This window comes from Lutra lutra, chromosome 1 (assembly GCF_902655055.1).
Source record: "Lutra lutra chromosome 1, mLutLut1.2, whole genome shotgun sequence".
NCBI classification, from domain to species: domain Eukaryota; kingdom Metazoa; phylum Chordata; class Mammalia; order Carnivora; family Mustelidae; genus Lutra; species Lutra lutra.
In genome coordinates, this window is record NC_062278.1 from 118,723,772 (window position 1) to 118,743,307 (window position 19,536).

Sequence of the window (19,536 nt, forward strand, 5' to 3'; positions counted from 1 at the left end):
AGACTCTCAGTCCTGGAAAACACTGAGGGTTGTTGGAGGGGAGGGGTAACTGGGTAATGGACAGCAAGGACGGCATGTGATGTAATGAACACTGGGTATTATACAAGACTGCTCAATCACTGACCTCTGCCTCTGAAATCAGTACTATGTTATATGTTAGTTAATTGAATTTAAATTAAAAAATGGAAAAAAAAAAAATTTCACAGCCATCAAGAGATGTGATACACAGAAGCAGCTACTAGCACCTAGCAGAATTTTTAAAAGGGTTCCTCATTTGGTTTTAGAAAAAAGAAGCAGTGCAAGTTTGACAAATTTTATAAATTTGGAATGTTAAATTATGATTGTCTTAAGTTCCATTATATTCTTTTCATTAAAGTCATTTTTATAAATAATTTACTGAGGAATAAAGGAATAATGAAAAAACCTTCATTATAAATTATGATTAGATTTTAAACATAGCAGACCCAATTTTTAAAATCAGTTTTACACAGATAAAATTGTCATATAATAAGCTGTAATATTAAAAGAAGTACAATTTTACCAGTTTTGACATATGTATGTATACAGCTGTGAAACCATCACTACAAGCAAGATAGTGAATATATCCATCACTTCCATAGGTTTCCTCAAGCTTCTTTTCAGTGTTTCCTTCTCATCCTCCCCATCCCTTCTTCTCCCAGGCTACTAATGGTTTGGTATCTGTCATTACACAGTAGATAAGTTGAAATTTTCTAGAGTTTTATATAAATAAAATAAAATATGTTCTGTTTTTTAGATTCTGTATTTTGGATTCTTTCAGATTAATTTGAGATTCATCTGCATTATTGCCTATGTCAGTAGTTCATTCTTTTTAGCTGCTGAATAGATTTCTATTCTGTGCATATAAAACATTTGGTTTTAAAGATATTTATATCCAAAATGTGCAGTGTAACTAAGCACTCATGAACTAACATACGTGAACATGCACTGTATATCCATTGGGTATATACTGATTCCAGATATCAGATAAGTTCTGGTTTTTCACTTGATATTAAAGCAGGATTCTTTTGTAAACTTCGATGACATGTAATTTCATAGTAGAGAAGACATTCATTTGTCTTTGAACATAAGTGAACATTTGTCTCTACATAAGTGTAGAGAGTTTCATTTCAGATTTATAAGCACCAATTGGAATGATCAGTCTAGGATGAATTACTTTATTTTTGCATCATCTGTTTCCTTCTGTTCACCTTTGTATATATAGCTTTAACAGTTGTACTTAACAAACTTCATGAAACAAATCGTGTATAAATCTAAAAAATAAGAGTACTATTATACTTCCTTTTTAGAGTGTGGGAATGATTCAAGCTTGTCACAAAGTGTTGCAAAAATGCCATATTTTCTTTTTGTCCTTAGTTTTTCACTCATCTCTTCTTGAATTTGAGAAAATACATTTAGAATGTTGTTATCTGAAGACTTCTAGCCTCAGATTTCACTTATATATCCAAATCCACCATCATCATTCATCTATTGTTACTCCCTTTATTTTCATTCATCCTCTTATCAGCTAGTGATTATAAAATGTCTTTGGAAGTTTTCTTTTTTATTGTTGATGATATGCAGAAAAGAGTTAACATAATCTAAATTGCTATCCTTGAAAAGATCTGCTTGCATGGTTGGCCCTTGGCTGGTCTCTGGGAACTTCCATTTTCTTTTTTTTTTCTTCCTTCCTTCCTTTCTTCCTTCTTTCTTTTTTGTGGGGAGGGGGAGATAATACATTATAAGAGGATGCCACCACTAACTGATAAGAGTTTCACTGTGCCTAAACTGTGCAAACAAAATGGTTTGTGCTAAACACTTCTGGGAGTCTGGAATTTCGTCATATGCTAGACAGAGGCCTAGCCCATGTGACCAGCCCCCAGTGAATACCCTGGGCTCTGAGTCTCTCACAATTTTTCCTGGTTGGCAGCATTTTATATGTGTTATCACGGCTTATAGCTGGGAAAATTAAGGGCATCCTGTGTAACCACTGGGAGAGGGTTCTAGACTCTTGCTCCTGGTTCCCCCAGACTTTGCTTTATGGGTAGTTTCCCTTTGTTGATTTTCACCTTATCATTTCACTGTAATCATCTTTCTAGGAATGACTTACAATCAGTCTCATAAACCCTCCTTAAAAATCATGGGGTTGATCTTGACGATCTTTCAACACATACAGGCAGAAAGTTAAGAATTATGAATTCCCAACTAAAAACTATAAACAGTGAAACCCAAAACCTAAAAAACCCTTTAGAGATGCTATCTGAAGGATGATACAATCATAATGACTTATTTCAAGAAAGAATGAATTTTGTTCTATATACGAACAAGTCAAGTTCCTCTTTGTTGTATGGAAGATCTTAAGGAAGAACAAAAATTATAGAAAAGCAGTCCTTACACACACACACACACACACACACACACACTCACACACACGTTGGGTTCATTAAACCCTGGTAGTCCATCAAAGGTTTAATAAAATGTAGTTTTAGGTACCTGCGTACTCATTTGATGAAGCATCTGCCTTCAGTTCAGGTCATGATCCCAGGGTCCTGGGATCAAGCATCCCTGCTCAGTGGGGAGCCTGCTTCTCCCATTTCCTCTGCACACTGCTCCCCCTGCTTGTGCATTCACGCTCGCTTGCTCTCTCAAATAAAATCTTTAAAAAATTAAAAATAACCATGAGAAAAAAACGAAGTGGGACTTCTACATCATAGAAAAACAAAAATTAATTTCATACCCAGAATGTATTTTAAAAACCTTCATAAAACAGTCAAGAAAACCAACAAAGAGGCAGGGAAAAGGGGTGCCTGGGTGGCTCAGTGGGTTTAAGCCTCTGTCTTCGGCTCAGGTCATGATCTCAGGGTCCTGGCATGGAGCCCTGCATCAGGCTCTCTGCTCAGCAGGGAACCTGTTTCCCCTTCTCTCTCTGCCTGCCTCTCTGCCTACTTGTGATCTCTCTATCAAATAAATATTAAAAAATAAAATAAAAAATGTAGGAAAAAAATTAAAGGATACTTAATTGTGGTGGTCTGGAATGGAACCCACAATATCTCTGAGCTATGCTTGTATCTAGTCCTTTAGAAGTCCCTGTTTGCCCCCTTCATGAAGATCCCATCCCATTCCTTTTCTACAGTAATTATGAATTCTATATTATATATTCTATACATATTATATTTACTATATTAGAATTATAAATTCTATATTGAATTCTATATTAGGAATTCTTCTTTTCTCTGTAACTTCTGAACAAACTTTACACATGCCTTAATTTAAAAGTACTTTATTGCTTTAAAAAAGGCTATCATTTGAGTTTTCAGCAAATTGTAATTACTGATCACAGAACAGTGTAACAAATATGATGATAATGGAAAAGTTTGAAATACGAGAATTACCAAAATGTAACAGAGACATGGATTGAGCAAATGCTGTTGGAAAATGGCACCAATAGACTTGCTTGACACCAGGTTGCCATAAACCTTCAATTTGTTTAAAAACAAAAACAACGCAGTGTCTGCAAAGCACAATAAAGTGAAGCATAGTAAAACAAGTTATGTCTGTACTTACTATATTCTTTCCCATGTGTAGGAGAGAGAGTTGGAAGGTTATCTTTTTCATAGGGGTTTGAGGCTTTTCATATATATTTGTGGAATTAGTCCTTTGATTGATGTTACAAATATTTTTTCTTTTTTACTTTTGGATAGCTGATCACATTTATAAGTCATTTTTTAAAATGACTTTTTCATTTTATGTTATAGTCACATTGATCTCTAAACTCTAGTTATAAAAGATTTGTCTAGAAGAATCTTGGGTTTTTAGGTTTGCATTTTAAAAATCTTTTCATACATTTGGAAATTTTTATGTAACAGCTACCCATTTTCCCTCTTATTATTTATTGAATAATCTATCCTTTCATCCAGTGATATTGGTTGGAAATGGAAAATGGAAAAATAAAATGCCTTTATCAACTAGTACTAAAATTCTATTAATAAGGTACTGATTTTCTTTTTTTCACTGAACTTTTTGTTTACCCATCAGTACCACCATATTTTAATTATCAAGGTTTTATATTAAGTTTAAAAATTTGTTGAAGATAATTTACACTTACTACTCTTTATTTGTAGTTTTCCTCTCTTTATGCTGATTAGTTTTCATGAATTTTAGTTACCTCTTCTATTCCTAAATAAATACATAAATGTATTTATGATAATGAATAAGTTCATTCAATAAATGAGTAAGTTTCTTGTTGGCCTTCTTGGGATCATTTTAAATTTTTTAAAAGCAAGGATGGGAGATGATATCTTTAAGTTGATTTCTTCCTGCCAAGACCGTGGTATGTCTTCCTTTTCCATTTGGTAGTTGGACATTTGGATACCCTTAATGTGTTTATGCCTGGACATTTTATCTTTTTCATTTCTATTACAAATACAGTCTTTTATTTCATCCTACCATCTGATTGATTATATAAGTTTAAATTGGGGGTCAGCAGACTTTTCTGTAAGGGCCAGAGAATAATAATTTTAGGCTTTACAAATCATCAACTTCTCAGCACCACCATTGTATTGAGAAAGCAGCTCAAAAGCAGCTTCAAAATGACAGTGATCAGTACATACATTACAAATGACTATAGCTGTGGTCTAGTATAACTTTATCTACCAAAAAAGGCAGCAAGTCAAATTTGACAGGTCAACATAGTTTATAGATCTCTGACTTAAAGAAAATTATTGATTTCTGTACATTCATTTTCTTAACCGAATTTCATATTTCATATGAAATGTTCATAGCTTAACCAAATTTATATTATTTTCTGCATTTCTCCTGGGATTTCTGGGTTTACCATTAGTTCATTAGCAAATTGTGATAATTTTATCTTCTTTTTAATTTTTATATTTCTTACAACTCCTAGATAGTGTTAGCAGCAGTTGTGATAGTCGTATTTTCCCCTATTGCTGACTTTAATGTGAACAGCTGTAGTGTTTTTCCATTAATTAGAATGTTGACTTTTGGGGTGGATAAAAGAATATTAAATCAAGGACATATCTTAAGTAATTAGGAGGGATTTTGTTTTGTTTTGTTTTTTAGCAGGGAGGGACAGAGGGAGAGGGAGAGAGAGAGAATCTTAAGCAGGCTCCATGCCCAACATGGAGCTTGATCTCAGGGTCCTGCAATCATGACTAGAGCCAAAATCAAGAGTTGGTTGCTTAACGGACTGAGCCACCAGGTGCCTAGGAATTCTTTATAAAATAACAATAAATACCGAGGGGCACCTGGGTGGCTCAGTTGGTTAAGCATCTGCCTTTGGCTCAGGTCATGACCAGGGTCCTGGGATCAAGCCCTTCATCAGGCTCTGTGCTCAGCTGGGAGCCTGCTTCTCCCTCTCCCTCTGCCTGCTGCTCCATCTGCTTATGCGTGTTCATGCTCGCTCACGCGCTCTCTCTCTCTCTCTCAATGTTTTTTAAAAAAGAATAAATTGCGATTTTTTAAAAAAAATGTCTTAGAAGAATCTCTGGAAGTGATTTGATTCTTTACATTGTAGATTATTTACTTATTTATTTCTCAAAGGCATACTGTGGTAGGCAAATAATGTCCCCTCCCCCACAGATGTCTCTGTTTTAGTCCCTGGAATCTATAAATATGTTAGGGTTGCATAGCAAAAAGAAATTAAGGTCAAGTGGAAATAAGTTTGCTAATCACTTGATACTAAAACAGGGAGATTATCCTGGATTGTTCATACAGACCCAGTGTAATCACAAGGTTCCTTAAAAGTGGAAACAGGAATTGGAAAACAGAACCAAAGATACAAATATGTGAAGACTTGGACTGACACTGTTTGCAATGACGATGGAAAAAGTGGGTTAGTTGCCAAGGACAGCCTCCAGAAACTGAAAAAGGCAAGGAAACAGATTTTTCCAAAAGAAGTACAGCTGTGCTGACACTTAGATTTTAGCCCAGTGAAACCCATTTTGGAGTTCTCAAGTACAGAACGGAAAGAATAATAAATTTGTGTTGTTTTAAGTCACTATATTTGTGGTAACTTGTTATAGCATCCAGAGAAAAGCATACAATTGATTTTATTTCTGATTTTACTGAGTATATGGCTGATATTTTGCCATTAACTATGATGTGGTGGTTTTTGGTTTGATTTATGTAGGAAATTGCCCATCTATTCCTGTTTCACTCTAAGAGGTGGTAGTCATTGTAAAACCATCAGTAATAGATATTTTTTGTTTGTTGACTATTTGGCATTTGTTACTATAATTTTTTTTCTTTTTGACTTATTAGTGAGGTCAGTTGCTTAAATTATTGTATATATTTAATTATTCTTACATTTTTGGAGTATATTCTACTTGGTTTCTAATATTATTTTGATGTTCTTCCAAGATGTGTTTGCTGATGTTTTATTTTGGAATTTTGCATTTACTTTTTTTTTTTCTTAAGATTTATTTATTTGAGGGAGAGAGAGCTGTGGGGAGGGGCAGAAAAGAGAAGAAGGAGAGAGAGAATCTCAGGAAGACTCCATGCTCAGCATGGAACTTGATGTGGGACTCCATCTCAGGACACTGAGATCATGACCTGAGCCAAAACGGAGAGTCAGAGTCTTCAGGGGTTGAGCCAGGTGCCCCACAAATAAATTTCTAAGTGAGATTGGTTTCTAGATTTTTTTTTGTCTTTTCTGAGGAATTATTTTTTGAAGATACTCTTTTTTTTTCTTTGTGGTTTTTGTTTAAGATTTTTATCTCATCTATGGCTAATTTTAAAGTGTGTGTATTCTTACAAAATCATAAAACAGTGCGATTTTATTTTTACTGTATTTTGTTGTTCCTTCCTCTATCCCCCTCCAACCCAGGCTTTGTTTCCCGGGGAAGGTGAAGGCAATAAATAGCAATATTGGTAGGGCAGATTGTTTCTCACGCATGGCTTTATCATATAAAGAGCAAACACATTATCTGCAAGCTTAATATCATTTGATGTGTGGGAAAATCTTTTATCTTGGCTTGTCACAATTCCTTTCTTAAAATGCTTTGAATTAGTAATTCTGTTCTTGGGCCTTAGCCTTTCAGCAGTTACTGTCAGTGGTTCTAGGGATTTTAAATTTGTTTCTATTCCAGGCAAGTGAATAGTTGAAAGAATTGTTTACTTAAAGGCATTTATCAGTAATATAATGATATTAATAAATATATAATATAATGATATGAATAGAATATAAATTATATATTATATATTACATATATAATAGATAACATGATATAATGATATATAATATAATGATAATATATCAGTAATATAATGATAAAAGGTATTTATCAGTGATCAGTTTTTTGGCCAAATTATTTCCTTGGTTATATAGATTGGTTTCTGTTCATATTGGCTGAAAACTAAGAATTGTTTAACCACAGGCAATGTTTTAATTGTATCTAAAATTTTCATCCCAGTTCTCAGTTAATGCATGTAATAATTTTATTAATGAACTAATAGGAAAAACCATATTGTAGTTGCTATCCCAAACTAGCAGATGTTTTACCAATAACATGGTTAAGCCCACTTTAAAATATTTTGTCTGGAACTGTCGGTAAAGTGGTCTTGAAACAGCTTTTGTCATGGACCAGGAAAATAAGCTCTAAATCAATTTAATATTAGTGGTTATAGTTACATGATTCTTCTGCTCTATTTCTCCAGTTTCATTTTAAACCACTGTTAAGAACAAAACCAATACAGTGTTTTGTATGCATTTTTGTATTGCATTTATCTCTTTCAAGATTGGTAAGGAAGAGAGAATGATGTTAATGTAATGTGGAAGTCACATTGGTTCATATCTAATTATTCCTAAACAAGCCATAGGAATAAAATTATAATTTTTAATTGGAACATAAAAGAACTCTTGGTTCTTTGCTACCCTGAAAGCAAGGGGTTCTTTGAACTGTATTTGAGAAAATTAAAGACAAGTTACCTGCACCAGGGCCTTTTACTTAGAGACTTATTCCCAACTGGACATGATTTTTTGCAGTTGATATATTGCATTGCTTTCCGTGCCTGTCTTAAAAGTAGCTCCCCACTGCTTTTGTGGCTTTGACCTGTGCCGGTTTGGCACCCACCAGCCCTATTTTAATTACTGTTGACCCTTGAATAACTTGGGGGTGGTTAGAGACATAATACTCTGCACAGTTGAAAATTGTTTAACTTTTGACTCCCCCAAAACTTGATTAATAGCCTACTGTTGACAGGAAGCCTTACTGATGACATAAAGAGTTGATCGACACATATTTTGTATGATATATGCATTATATACTGTATTCTTAAAGTAGCTAGAGAAACCTAAATTACTAAGAAAATAATAAGAGGAAATACAGTACTGTCATATCTTTGTCAAAAAAAAAAAAAAGCTGTATTTAAGGACCTACTTTCAAGGGTCAGCTGTATTAGTGTTGCCAACATTTTCAGTCATTTGTTCTGTGTCTCTAGGCTGCCTGAGTGACAAAATTAAATGCCTATTTCTTTGTCTCTGAGGCCATTTATTTTGACCTTGAAACTGAAAAGTATATTTTAACTCTTGAAAATAATGATTTTTAGCTGTTAATGGTCCAAAGAGTGAAAGTAATGCTTTTTGAGAAGGAATACAGAACCATTTCTGTGGTTTTAAATGATTGTATTTCATTGATTGTAAGAGACACTTTCTTCTTATTTAACCTTTTTTGAATTTCAAAGCATTTGTAATTAATGGACTTCACAATTTGTTGGTTTTTTTTTCTTTTTAAGGTGTACATATAATAAGTGGGGTGCTGTATGATTGATGATATGTACTGGATTGGGTGAAATATGGTACTAGCTAGTAGATCAATTTTAAGAAATTAAAATATTTCCCCCCCCCTTTTTTTAAGGAAACCCAGTCTTTTGAAGGTCACACTATAACCTGTGGGTTTTAGAACTGTTTTCCAAAAGTTTGTAATACAGATTGTGACAAAGTTTTCTAAATATTTTATGAAATGGAAGTTTAGATCTTGTTATGAATAGTAAACTTTGAAACTACAAAATTATTTCCTTCATTTAAAACAAAAAATTTTAAGTGAGAAAAATAGCCCATTTTTCTATTAGATTGTTACAGAATTGATCATTTTAAAATTCAGGTTTTTCTTTATAGTCCTAATTTAATAGAGCAAAGTGGAAGTTATGACTAAAATTATGCCTATTGGATTTTACCATTTATCCATTTGTCATAACTTGTCTCATCATGTAAGAATGACTTATTTGGTGTTGCCTGGGTGACTCATTCGGTTAAGTGTCTGCATTTGGCTCAGGTCATGATCTCAGGGTCCTGGGATCGAGCCCCGCATTGGGTTCCCTACTCAGCAGGGAGTCTGCTTCTCCCTCGCCCTCTGCCCCTCCTCCCAACTTGTGCTCTCTCTCAAATAAATAAAATCTCTTTTTTTAAATGACTTATTTGCTTATTATATTTTAAAGTTAAAATTCTTATACACAGTATTTATACACGTATTTTCCCTTCCCCAGCTTACAGTCTTCCATCACTTTTATAGCATATCTAAAAGTGATCATTCTGATCTTGGCCCTTCCCTGTGCACCACCCCCCAAGCTCCCAAACTTATTTAAACTAATTATCCCAAATCTCTTTTAAGAAACTGACTAAAGCTCTGAGCATCTGTTCTGAAAAATGTTCACACCCCTTTGCAATTTTGGGGAGCAGTTTTAGGAAGTTCTTTTTTTTTCCAAGATTTTATTTATTTACTTGAGAGAGAGCGCGAGCACAGAGGGGGAGTGAGAGGGAGAACCAGACCTCCCTACTGAGCAGAGAGCCCGTGGTGGGGCTTGATCCCAGAACTCTGAGATCATGACCTGAGCTGAAGGCAGTTGCTTAACAGACTGAGTCACCTGGGCACCCCTTTTCTTTTTTTGTTTTTAGCAGATTGTTTAGAAATGCTAGAAAAATATTAATAAGAGTGATATTGCCTTGAACTTCACTTTATAGAAATGCTTTTAATGTTTCGTCATTAAATATGATGATTGCTGGTAGATGCTTTAAATGCTTCATTTTCTTTATTATTAAGAGCTGCGCCGCCGCCATAATTAGGAATAGATTTAACTTTGTGGCAGATTCTTAGAGTATTCTTTAAGCTTCTACTAAGATGATCATGTGAACTTTGTTCTTTGATCTGTTCATATGGTTTTTAAAAAATGAATACATGAACCATTGTATTTAATTTGCTGTTTTGCCTTCCAAAACATCTTTGTCTTCATATTTCAAGATCGGTTTCTTGTTTTAAGGTTCTGTAAACTGATTGTCTAATGAATTTAGAAGCTTTCCATCCTCAGAAATGCAGGAATGAGCTATTCCTTGATAGAATTTAAATGTACTTATAATACATTTACATTTATTGCGATCATTCATTTTTTAATTCCTCACATCATATTTTATATTTATCACAGTTTTCATGCATGTGTTTTAATTTCTTCCCATTTCCTAAATTTTTTTTATTATGTTAGTACAGTACATCATTGGTTTTTGATGTAGTGTTCCATGATTCATTGTTTGTGTATAACACCCAGTGTTCCATGCAGTGTGTGTGTCCCCTCCTTAATATCCATCACCTGACCCACCTCCCCTCTAAAACCCTTAGTTTGTTTTTCCGAGTCCACAGTCTCTCATGGTTCGTCTCCCCCTCCGATTTCCCCCCCTTCATTTTTCCCTTCCTTCACCTAATGTCCTCCATACTATTCCTTATGTTCCACAAATAAGTGAAACCATATAATAATTGACTTTCTCTGCTTGACTTATTTCACTCAGCATAATCTCCTCCAGTCCCATCCATGTTGATGCAAAAGTTGGGTATTCGTTATTTCTGATGGCTGAATAATATTCCATTGTATACATGGGTCACATCTTTATCCATTTGTCTGTTGAAGGGCATCTCAGCTCTTTCCATAGTTTGGCTATTTCCATAGTTTGGACCTTGCTGCTATGAACATGGGAGTGCATATGGCCCTTCTTTTCACTACATCTGTAGCTTTGGGATAAATACCCAGCAGTACAATTGCAGGGTCATAGGGTAGCTCTATTTTTTTTTTAAAGATTTTATTTATTTATTTGACAGAGACACAGAGAAAGAGGGCGTACAAGCAGGGGGAGTGGGAGAGGGAGAAGCAGGCTTCCCACTGAGCAGGGAGCCTGACATGGGGCTTGATCCCAGGACCCTGGGATCATGACCTGAGCCAAAGGCAGATGCTTTACGACTGAGCCACCCAGGCCCTCCTATTTTTAATTTTTTGAGGGACCTCCACCCTGTTTTCCATAGTGGCTATACCATCTTGCAATCCCACCAACAGTGTAAGAGGATTCCTCTTTCTTCACAGCCTCTCCAATATTTGTTGTTTCTTGTCTTATCAAATTTTGCCATTCTAACTGGTGCCCGTTTCCTAACTTCTTTAATTTCAATTCTTTCCTTCCTTTCTTTCATCCCTCCCTCCTTCCTTCCATTTCTTCTCTCTTCTAATTTTTATGAGTTCTCTTTCTATACAGGTCTTTACCATTGAATTTTAACAAATATTTAAAATATTTTCATCAACATCTAAGTTTTATTTATCCCCATATTTACAAACACTCAAACAGTACATACCCAGCACTTAAGTTTTTATTGAAATTTGGAAATTGGGTTCCAAACTAGTGGTGATTTTTGTCTCTGCATTCTTCAACATATGATAATCTTTCTAATAATCTTCTGTTTTAGAAATTAATTTTAAAGCCCACCACTGCACTTAATGTTGATGTCTTATTTATTGCTTTTCTTATAAGAAATATGTTGGGGGTACATGGAACAGTACACTAGTAAAACATAGGTGGTGCAAAAATATTTCTTTTTAATTTATTATAGAAACAACAAATGTTTATAGGTTGAGAGGTAGATAAGGAGATACTTACAAACTAACAACTATGTTTATTCTACTGATCAGCATTAAGAAACTTATTCTAGTAAAATAGAAAGATTTTGGTCTTAATTTCAACCATTTTAATTTTCTGATAGACTTGGGAATCTGTGTGGTGTCTATTAATCAGAAAACTTACTGTTTCTTAAGAAACAGTTCTGGAAAATATGTAACAGCAGTGAAGTAGTAACGTATTTACATTCCAAATTAAAATAGCTTTCAAACCACTATAGTCAGTAAGTAGTAATGTTGCCAATATTGGTAACCAAGATGAAGAGCAGTGGAAGGTTTGATACTGAAGATACCAACCTTAAACATAAAAAAGAATGGGGAAATTTCTAAATGGGTATTTAGAATGTTCTTAATACAGTCATTTTTAAATCTTCCTTCTCCATCCCCATTCTCTCATCCCCATTTTGTCATTCTTTTCTAGTATAAGTGTTAGCTAATTTAGATGTGGACCATCCTTGTAGGAGGGTTAGTTTTATGCATTCTACTGTATTAGCAAACTCGTTTTATACGAAGTTTTCAGTGTTAAAATATTTTTGGTAATTGGTTGAGCTCAATCTTTAGATAATAAGAAATACAGATGAATATTACAGTGCGTGGTAATGGTAGGCCTGGAAAGCAACTTGGAAATACTTTCTCAAGTAATAATTGTACCTCAGGGAATCCCTTTTTTTTCTCCTTTTGGTGACCATACTTTGTTGTATTAAACTTTCTTAAAAGTGTCAGGTATAAGGGGACTCAGAGATTAATAGAGTCTTACTGGCTAGAGATAAGACAATTTGAGCTTCCAAAGAATATTTGCAGTGAATTTAGCCAATCAAATATGTTTAATCCATCCATTTATAATGACACTTTAGTAGTAATTTTTACATTAAAATAATCACATACCGTAACATTCATCATTTTCAAGTGTGTATAGCTCTGTGCACAAGATTGTGCAGCTGTCATCCCTAAATTGCAGAACATTTCCATCACCCAGAGAGAAACTGTACTCACCAGCAGTTGATTCCCATTTCTTCCTCTCACAAGTCTTTGGAAATCACTAACCTACTTTCTGGTTCTATGAAATTTGCTTGTTCCAATCATTTCATATAAGTGTAATTATATAGTATGTGGCTTTTTGTGACTGGCTTCTTACACTTAACATAATATTTTCAAAGTTCTATGTTGTAGAATCTATAAATAACTTACTTATTATAGCCAAAGAATATTCCATGGTATGGATATAACACATTTTATTTATTCATTTATAAATTGATAGACATTTTGGTTGTTTCCACTTTGGGGCTGTTATGAATAATAATACTATGAATATTTGTGTACAAGTTTTTGTATGAATGCACCTTTTCAGTTCTCTTGGCTATATATGCAGAAGTGAAATTATTCAAATGGTAACTCTTTTTACCTTTTGAGGAACTACCAAACTGTTTTCCAGAATGGTTTCACTATTTCCAGAATGACTACATTCCCCCAACACTGACAGTCCCCATTTCTCCACATCCTCACCAGCATGTGTTCTTATCATCAGTCTTTTTGGTTATAGCTATCATGGTGGATGTGAAGTGATAGCTCATTGCAGTTTTGATTTACATTTCTGTCATAACTAGTGATGTTGAACATCTTTTCATGTGCTTATTGTCCATTTTTGTATTTTCTTTGAAAAAAAAAAAAGTCTGTTTAAATTCTTTGTCCATTTTACAATTCGATTTTTTATTGTTGAGTTGTAAGAATTCATTATGTGTTCAGGAGACTTAACCAGACACCTTATGTTTTCTAGATACTATTAAATATATGATCTGCAAATATTCTCTCCCATTCTGAGGGTTATCTTTTCACTTTCTTGATAATGCCCTTTGATGAACAAAAGTTTTTCATTTATATCAAGTCAAATTTATCTGCTTATGCTTTAGTTGTTGTACCTAGGAAACCACTTCTAAATCCAAGGTTGTAAAGATGTATATTTATGTTTACTTCTAAGAGTTTTATGTTTTAGCTCTTATATTTAGATCTTGATCCATTTTGGATTAATTTTTATACATAGTGTTAGAAAGAGGTCTGATTTAATTACTTTGCATCCAGTTGTCTCAGCATCGTTTGTTGAAAAGACTCTTCTTTCCCCCATTAAATTCTCTTGGCACCTTGTTGAACATCAGTTGACCATAAATGCAATGATGCATTTCTGGACTCTTAATTTTGTTCCATTGATACATGTCTGTCTTTACACCAGTATCACAGTCTTGATTGATACAGCTTTGTAGGTGCACCTGGGTGGTTCAGTTGGTTAAGCGTCTGCCTTCAGCTCAGGTCATGATCCCAGAGTCCTGGGATCAAGACCCACATCAGGTTTCCTGTGCAACAGGGAATCTGTTTCTCCCTTTGCCCCGCATGCCACTAGTGCACTGTGTTCACACTCAGGCGCATACCATGTGTGATCTCTCTCTCTCTCTCTCCCTCCCTCAAATAAATAATCTTTAAAAAACACAACTTTGTAGAATGTTTTGAAATTGGGAAGTGTGGGTCCTCCACTTTGCTCTTCTTTTTTTTTTCCTTTAAGATTTTTATTTATTTATTTGACAGAGAGATGCAGAGAAGCACAAATAGAGCAGCAGACAGAGGGAGAGTGAGAAGCAGGCTCTCCGCTGAGCAGGGAGCCGGTTGTGGGGCTGGATCATCAGACCTGAGCCTAAGGCAGCTGCTTAACCGACTGAGCCATCTGGGTGCCCCAACTTTGCTCTTCTGTTTAAAGATTGTTTTGACTCTGCTGGGTCTTTTGCATCTCCATATGAATATCAGGATAAGCTTGTGGGTTGCTGAAAAAAAAAAAAGCCAGATGACATTTTGATCAGGTGCATGGTATCTAAAACCCTCCTAATTGCTTTAAGAGGATGATAAGGAACCATTTTTTTTTTAAATCTGTCTTGAAAACTGGTAAAGTAACAATTTAAGTATTTCTCCTGTTATTCATGTGTGAACCATATCAATAGATAACCAGATAGTAGGTGAAGAGAAATATTTATGTATATAGTGTTTAATAAATGAAAATGAAATCGTAGAATTAGACTGTCATCATTTTGCAGCTCGCAGTGAGTGAACTGATTAAGACATTGAATATCAGGAGCTCCTAACATTGCAGGAAGCGATAACCAGACCTTATATAATTCTTGATAAAAGGACACAGTACTATCTATAGTCTTGCCAAAAGGATTAAACATGAGACTGGTCAAGTTATTGCATTCAGCTGCCACTTTGCAGAAAATACAGAAGCAAAAGGGCTGCATTGAATTGTTCCATGAATACAGAGTAATTTTTACTAGGAAAGGCCAGGTCAGATGCCTTGAGTTTTTCAGTAATTACAAGGGGTAACATCTATTTAAAAAGATATTTAAAAGACAGATTTTTTAGTGATTTCTTTCCTTTTCAGTATGAACCATTTTTTTTGTTGTTGTTTTAAATTCTGTTAGATTCTCTCACATTACTTGTGTACATTCATGGATATGGAGAGAGATGTACACACATATACATAGACATGAAGATATGTATATATACGTGTATGCATATATTGCATATGCATTTACATATTATACATATACATAAGTATACTATTGATTTGGTTTAAAATGTTCAAACTGGGGCATCTGGGTGGCCCAGTTAAGCAGCTGCCTTTGACTCAGGTCATGATCTCAAGGTCCTGAAATCTAGCTCCATGTAACATGACTGCTCCCTGCTCAGTGAGTAGTCTTCTCCTTCCTCCCCTTCTGCCCACCCCCCATTCTCCCTCTCTCTCAAATAAATAAAGTCTAAAAAATCAAATGTTCAAACTGTTAGCTTCAAAACATGCTTTCTTCATTCAGCAATCTATGTTTTCAGGTTTTCCTATAAAAAAAAGTAGATTTTTACCCTAAATGTCTATAACTTTTGTAGAATGTACCATAATTTTGTTAGCTTTTTTTTTTATATTGATAGGAAGCTTGTTTCCAGTTTTTCTTCACTACAAATTTTAGTGAATATCTTCCTGCATGTACTCTCGTCAAAGTACATATTAAGTTGTGAAGTAGCTGTAAAGTTTGAAAAGATGGCTATGGGGGGAGCCTGGAGAGAAGGAAAGAAAAAAAAATGATAATTGAGTTTCTTTCCTTATAATCCTATCTACTATTAAAGTGTAAGTGTATGTAGATTTTTCTTCTGCTCAATTGAGTATTTAAACTGTGTTAAATTTTGTGTTTTTGTACCTTCAACCATACTCAGGATAAAGTAGAGAATTCTTTCCATTGGTTTTGAAAATAATCTGAGGTTAGCGCATAAAAATATTTCATATATCATGTTAAATGAACTAGCTAATAGTGATATGATCTTGATTGTTTTCCATGTAATTTACCATTTCACAGAAGGATGTTATTTAAAAAGTGATGCTGAGGTTGTGTATTAACTTGCAGCACTGAAATTCAGAGTTAAAGGGATTTTTAATATATTTTACAATGTACATATTTGTATACAACAAATATTTATGCTCTTTACTGATGCTATGTGTAAGATTAGTTTCTAGAAGGGGAATTATTGGATTAAGGAATAGAAACATTTTCAGGACTTGTGAAACATTGCAATCTGCCCACCAGAAAAAGACCCCTACCAAGAATATGATGATTTATGCCCATTTCTCTGAATGCTAACATTGTAATTTTTACATACTAAGGAAGTTGAGCATGTTTTTTCTAGAAGTTTACTACTGATCCATTTGTATGCCTTCTGTGACTATCCCATTATGATGTTTGCTATGGTTTTTTTAATGATTTATAAGAGCTGCTAATAGTGGCTAATAATTTTGTTACAAAATTTGTTTCTATCGTGACTTGTGTCTTTATGAGTATTTTTCTTGGGAAGGGGGAGAATATTTTAGTTTGTTTTGGTTTTGTGTATTTGTATACACATTCTCAGCTTGAGTTGAAAAACATGTACTTTTATTTTCTACCAGTTCCTATAATTATGATTTCCTTTACTTTTGTGTATGGGGTAAGGTAGATTTGGTTTTCTTAAAATGATGTTCCTTTAAAAGTAGATTGCGTAGAGTTAAGTGTGAGAGAGCGAGAGAAAGAGACAAAAATTCTCTTATAGTTAAAAAAAATACTGTTCTCTAATAGACTAACTTTCAGTTAGGATTTGAAAAGGCTTTTTTCATTTTTATATCCGTTAACTGAATAAGAAAACCAAACTAATTTAGTCAAACAACTTTGGCTTTTCATTTTGACTTCACTTAAACAACTGTGTAGTTAGAGATAACAGCAGTCAGCTGACATTGGGTAAGAAATGAGCAAATCTGTATTCAGATTTCTTTTTCACCTTTCTAGCTCTGAATTATTTCTTAAACTTAGTCTTTTTTTTTTATGATAAAGTACACATAACAAAAAGTTTACCATTTAACTCTTTTTAAGTTTATAGTTCAGTAGTATTAATATACAGTCACATGATAGTGCAGGCATTAGCACCATCCATCCCCATAATTCTTTTCATCACGTGAAAGTGAAACTTGATGTCTGTTAAGTGTCACAGTTCTCCCCTCCCCACAGCCTGTGGCAGAAACCATTTTAACTTTAGGTCTTTATGATTTTGACTACAGTTGAGCCTTGACCAACATGCTTTTGAACTGTGCAGGTCCACTGATCTGCAGACTTTTTTCAATAAATATATTGGAAAATCTTTTAGAGATTTGCAACAGTTTGAAAAAACTCGCAGATGAACTGCATAGCCTAGAAATATTAAAAACATTAAGAAAGAAATATTTATAAATGTAAAATATATATAGATACTAGTCTGTTTTTTCTTGATTATAAAATTATAATTATGATTTTCTCAGCTTTTTCCTAGCTTTATTGTAAGAATATGGTCTATAATATATATAACATACAAAATATGTGTTAATTGTTTATGTTATTGGTAAGGCTTCCCAGTGTAAGCTATTAGTAGTTAAGCTTTTGGGCAGTCAGGGTTATACACGGATTTTTGATAGGGGTTGGTGTTCCTGACTCCTATTGTTCCAAGGATAAAGCTGTATTTTAGGTACCTCGTGTACGTGGAATTACACAGTATTTGTCTTTTTGTGATTAGCTTATTTCACTTAGCATAATGTTCACAAGGTTCATCCACATGTAACATACTGCCCAACTTTTTTTTTTCTTAAAGCTAAAAATATTCCATTGTATGTATATACCACATTTTGCTTATTCATTCTCCATTGATGGACACTTGGGTTTCTTACATGTTTTAGCTATTGTGAATAGTACTGCTATGAACATGGGTGTACAAATAATCTCTTCAGGACCCTGCTTTCAGTTCTTTTGGGCATATACCCAGAAGTGGAATTGCTGGATTCATATGGTAATTCTATTTTTACTTTTCTGAGGAACCACCGTACTACTTTCTACAGTGGCTGTACCATTTTACATTCCCAGTAATGCACAAGTGTTCCAGTTTCTTTTGGAACTTTTCTCTTTTTTCAGTAGGAATCATCCTAATGCGTGTGAGGTGGTATCTCATTATGTTTTGACTTGCATTTCTGTAACAATTATTGATGTTGAGCATCATTTCATGTGCTTAGTGGCCATTCATTTGTCTTCTTTGGGGGAATCTCTTTCCAAGTTCTGTGCCCGTGTTTGAGTTGTTTGGTTTTATTGTTGACTTTTAGTTAGGAGTTTTCTATATATTTTGGATATTAATCCTTTATTAGACATATGATTTGCAAAACGTTCTCATTCCTTGGGTTGCCTTTTACTCTTTGGATAGGGTCTTTCGATGCACAAAATTTTAAAAATTTTTATAAAGTCCAGTTTGTCTGTTTTTTTTTCTTTTGTTACCTGTGCCTTTGGTGTCCTATCCAAGAAATCATGGCCAAATGCAGTGTCATGAAGCTTTTGTGTGCTGTGTTTTCTTTTAAGAGTTTTATCGTTTTAGTCTTCCATTTAGGTCCTTGATGCATTTTGAATTTTACCTGTGGTAAAAATTAGGTAAGGATTCAGCTTCATTTTTTTGCATGTAGATATCCACTTTTCCCAGCACCACTTGTTGAAAAGATTGCCTTTTTCCTGTTGAGTAGTCTTAGAGCCCTTGTTGAAAATAATTTGACCATTTATGTGAAGGTTTATTTCTGGACTTTTATTCTGTTCCATTGGTCAATACATTTGTCTTTATGCCAGTACAAACTTGTTTGAATACTTTAGTTTGTAGTAAGTTTTTAAATGAGGAAGTGTGAGTCTTCCAGCTTTGTTCATTTTCATGATTATTTTGGCAATTCAGATTTCTCGAGATTCCACATGAATTTTAGGATGGGTTTTTTTCTCTTTCTGCAAGAATTCTCATTAGTATTTTGACAGGGATTGTAAATTGCTTTGGGTGGTATTGACATCTTAACGATATTTAGTCTTCCAATCCATAAACACAGAATGTGCTTCCATTTTTTTTCTGTCATCTTTAATTTCTTTCAGCAGTGTTTTAAATAGTTTTCACTGTACAAGTATTTGACCTTGTTTATCCCCAAATATTTTATTCTTTTTGATGCGGTTGTAAATAGAACTGTTCTTGTAATTTTCTTTC

General features: G+C 34.1%; 1 protein-coding gene across 9 annotated transcripts in view; it reads left to right on the top strand.

Moving 5' to 3' along the window:
* The window catches only part of DLG1 (discs large MAGUK scaffold protein 1), a 259,278-nt gene that overhangs the window by 84,367 nt on the left and 155,375 nt on the right, over positions 1–19,536 (top strand). The window lies entirely within an intron of this gene.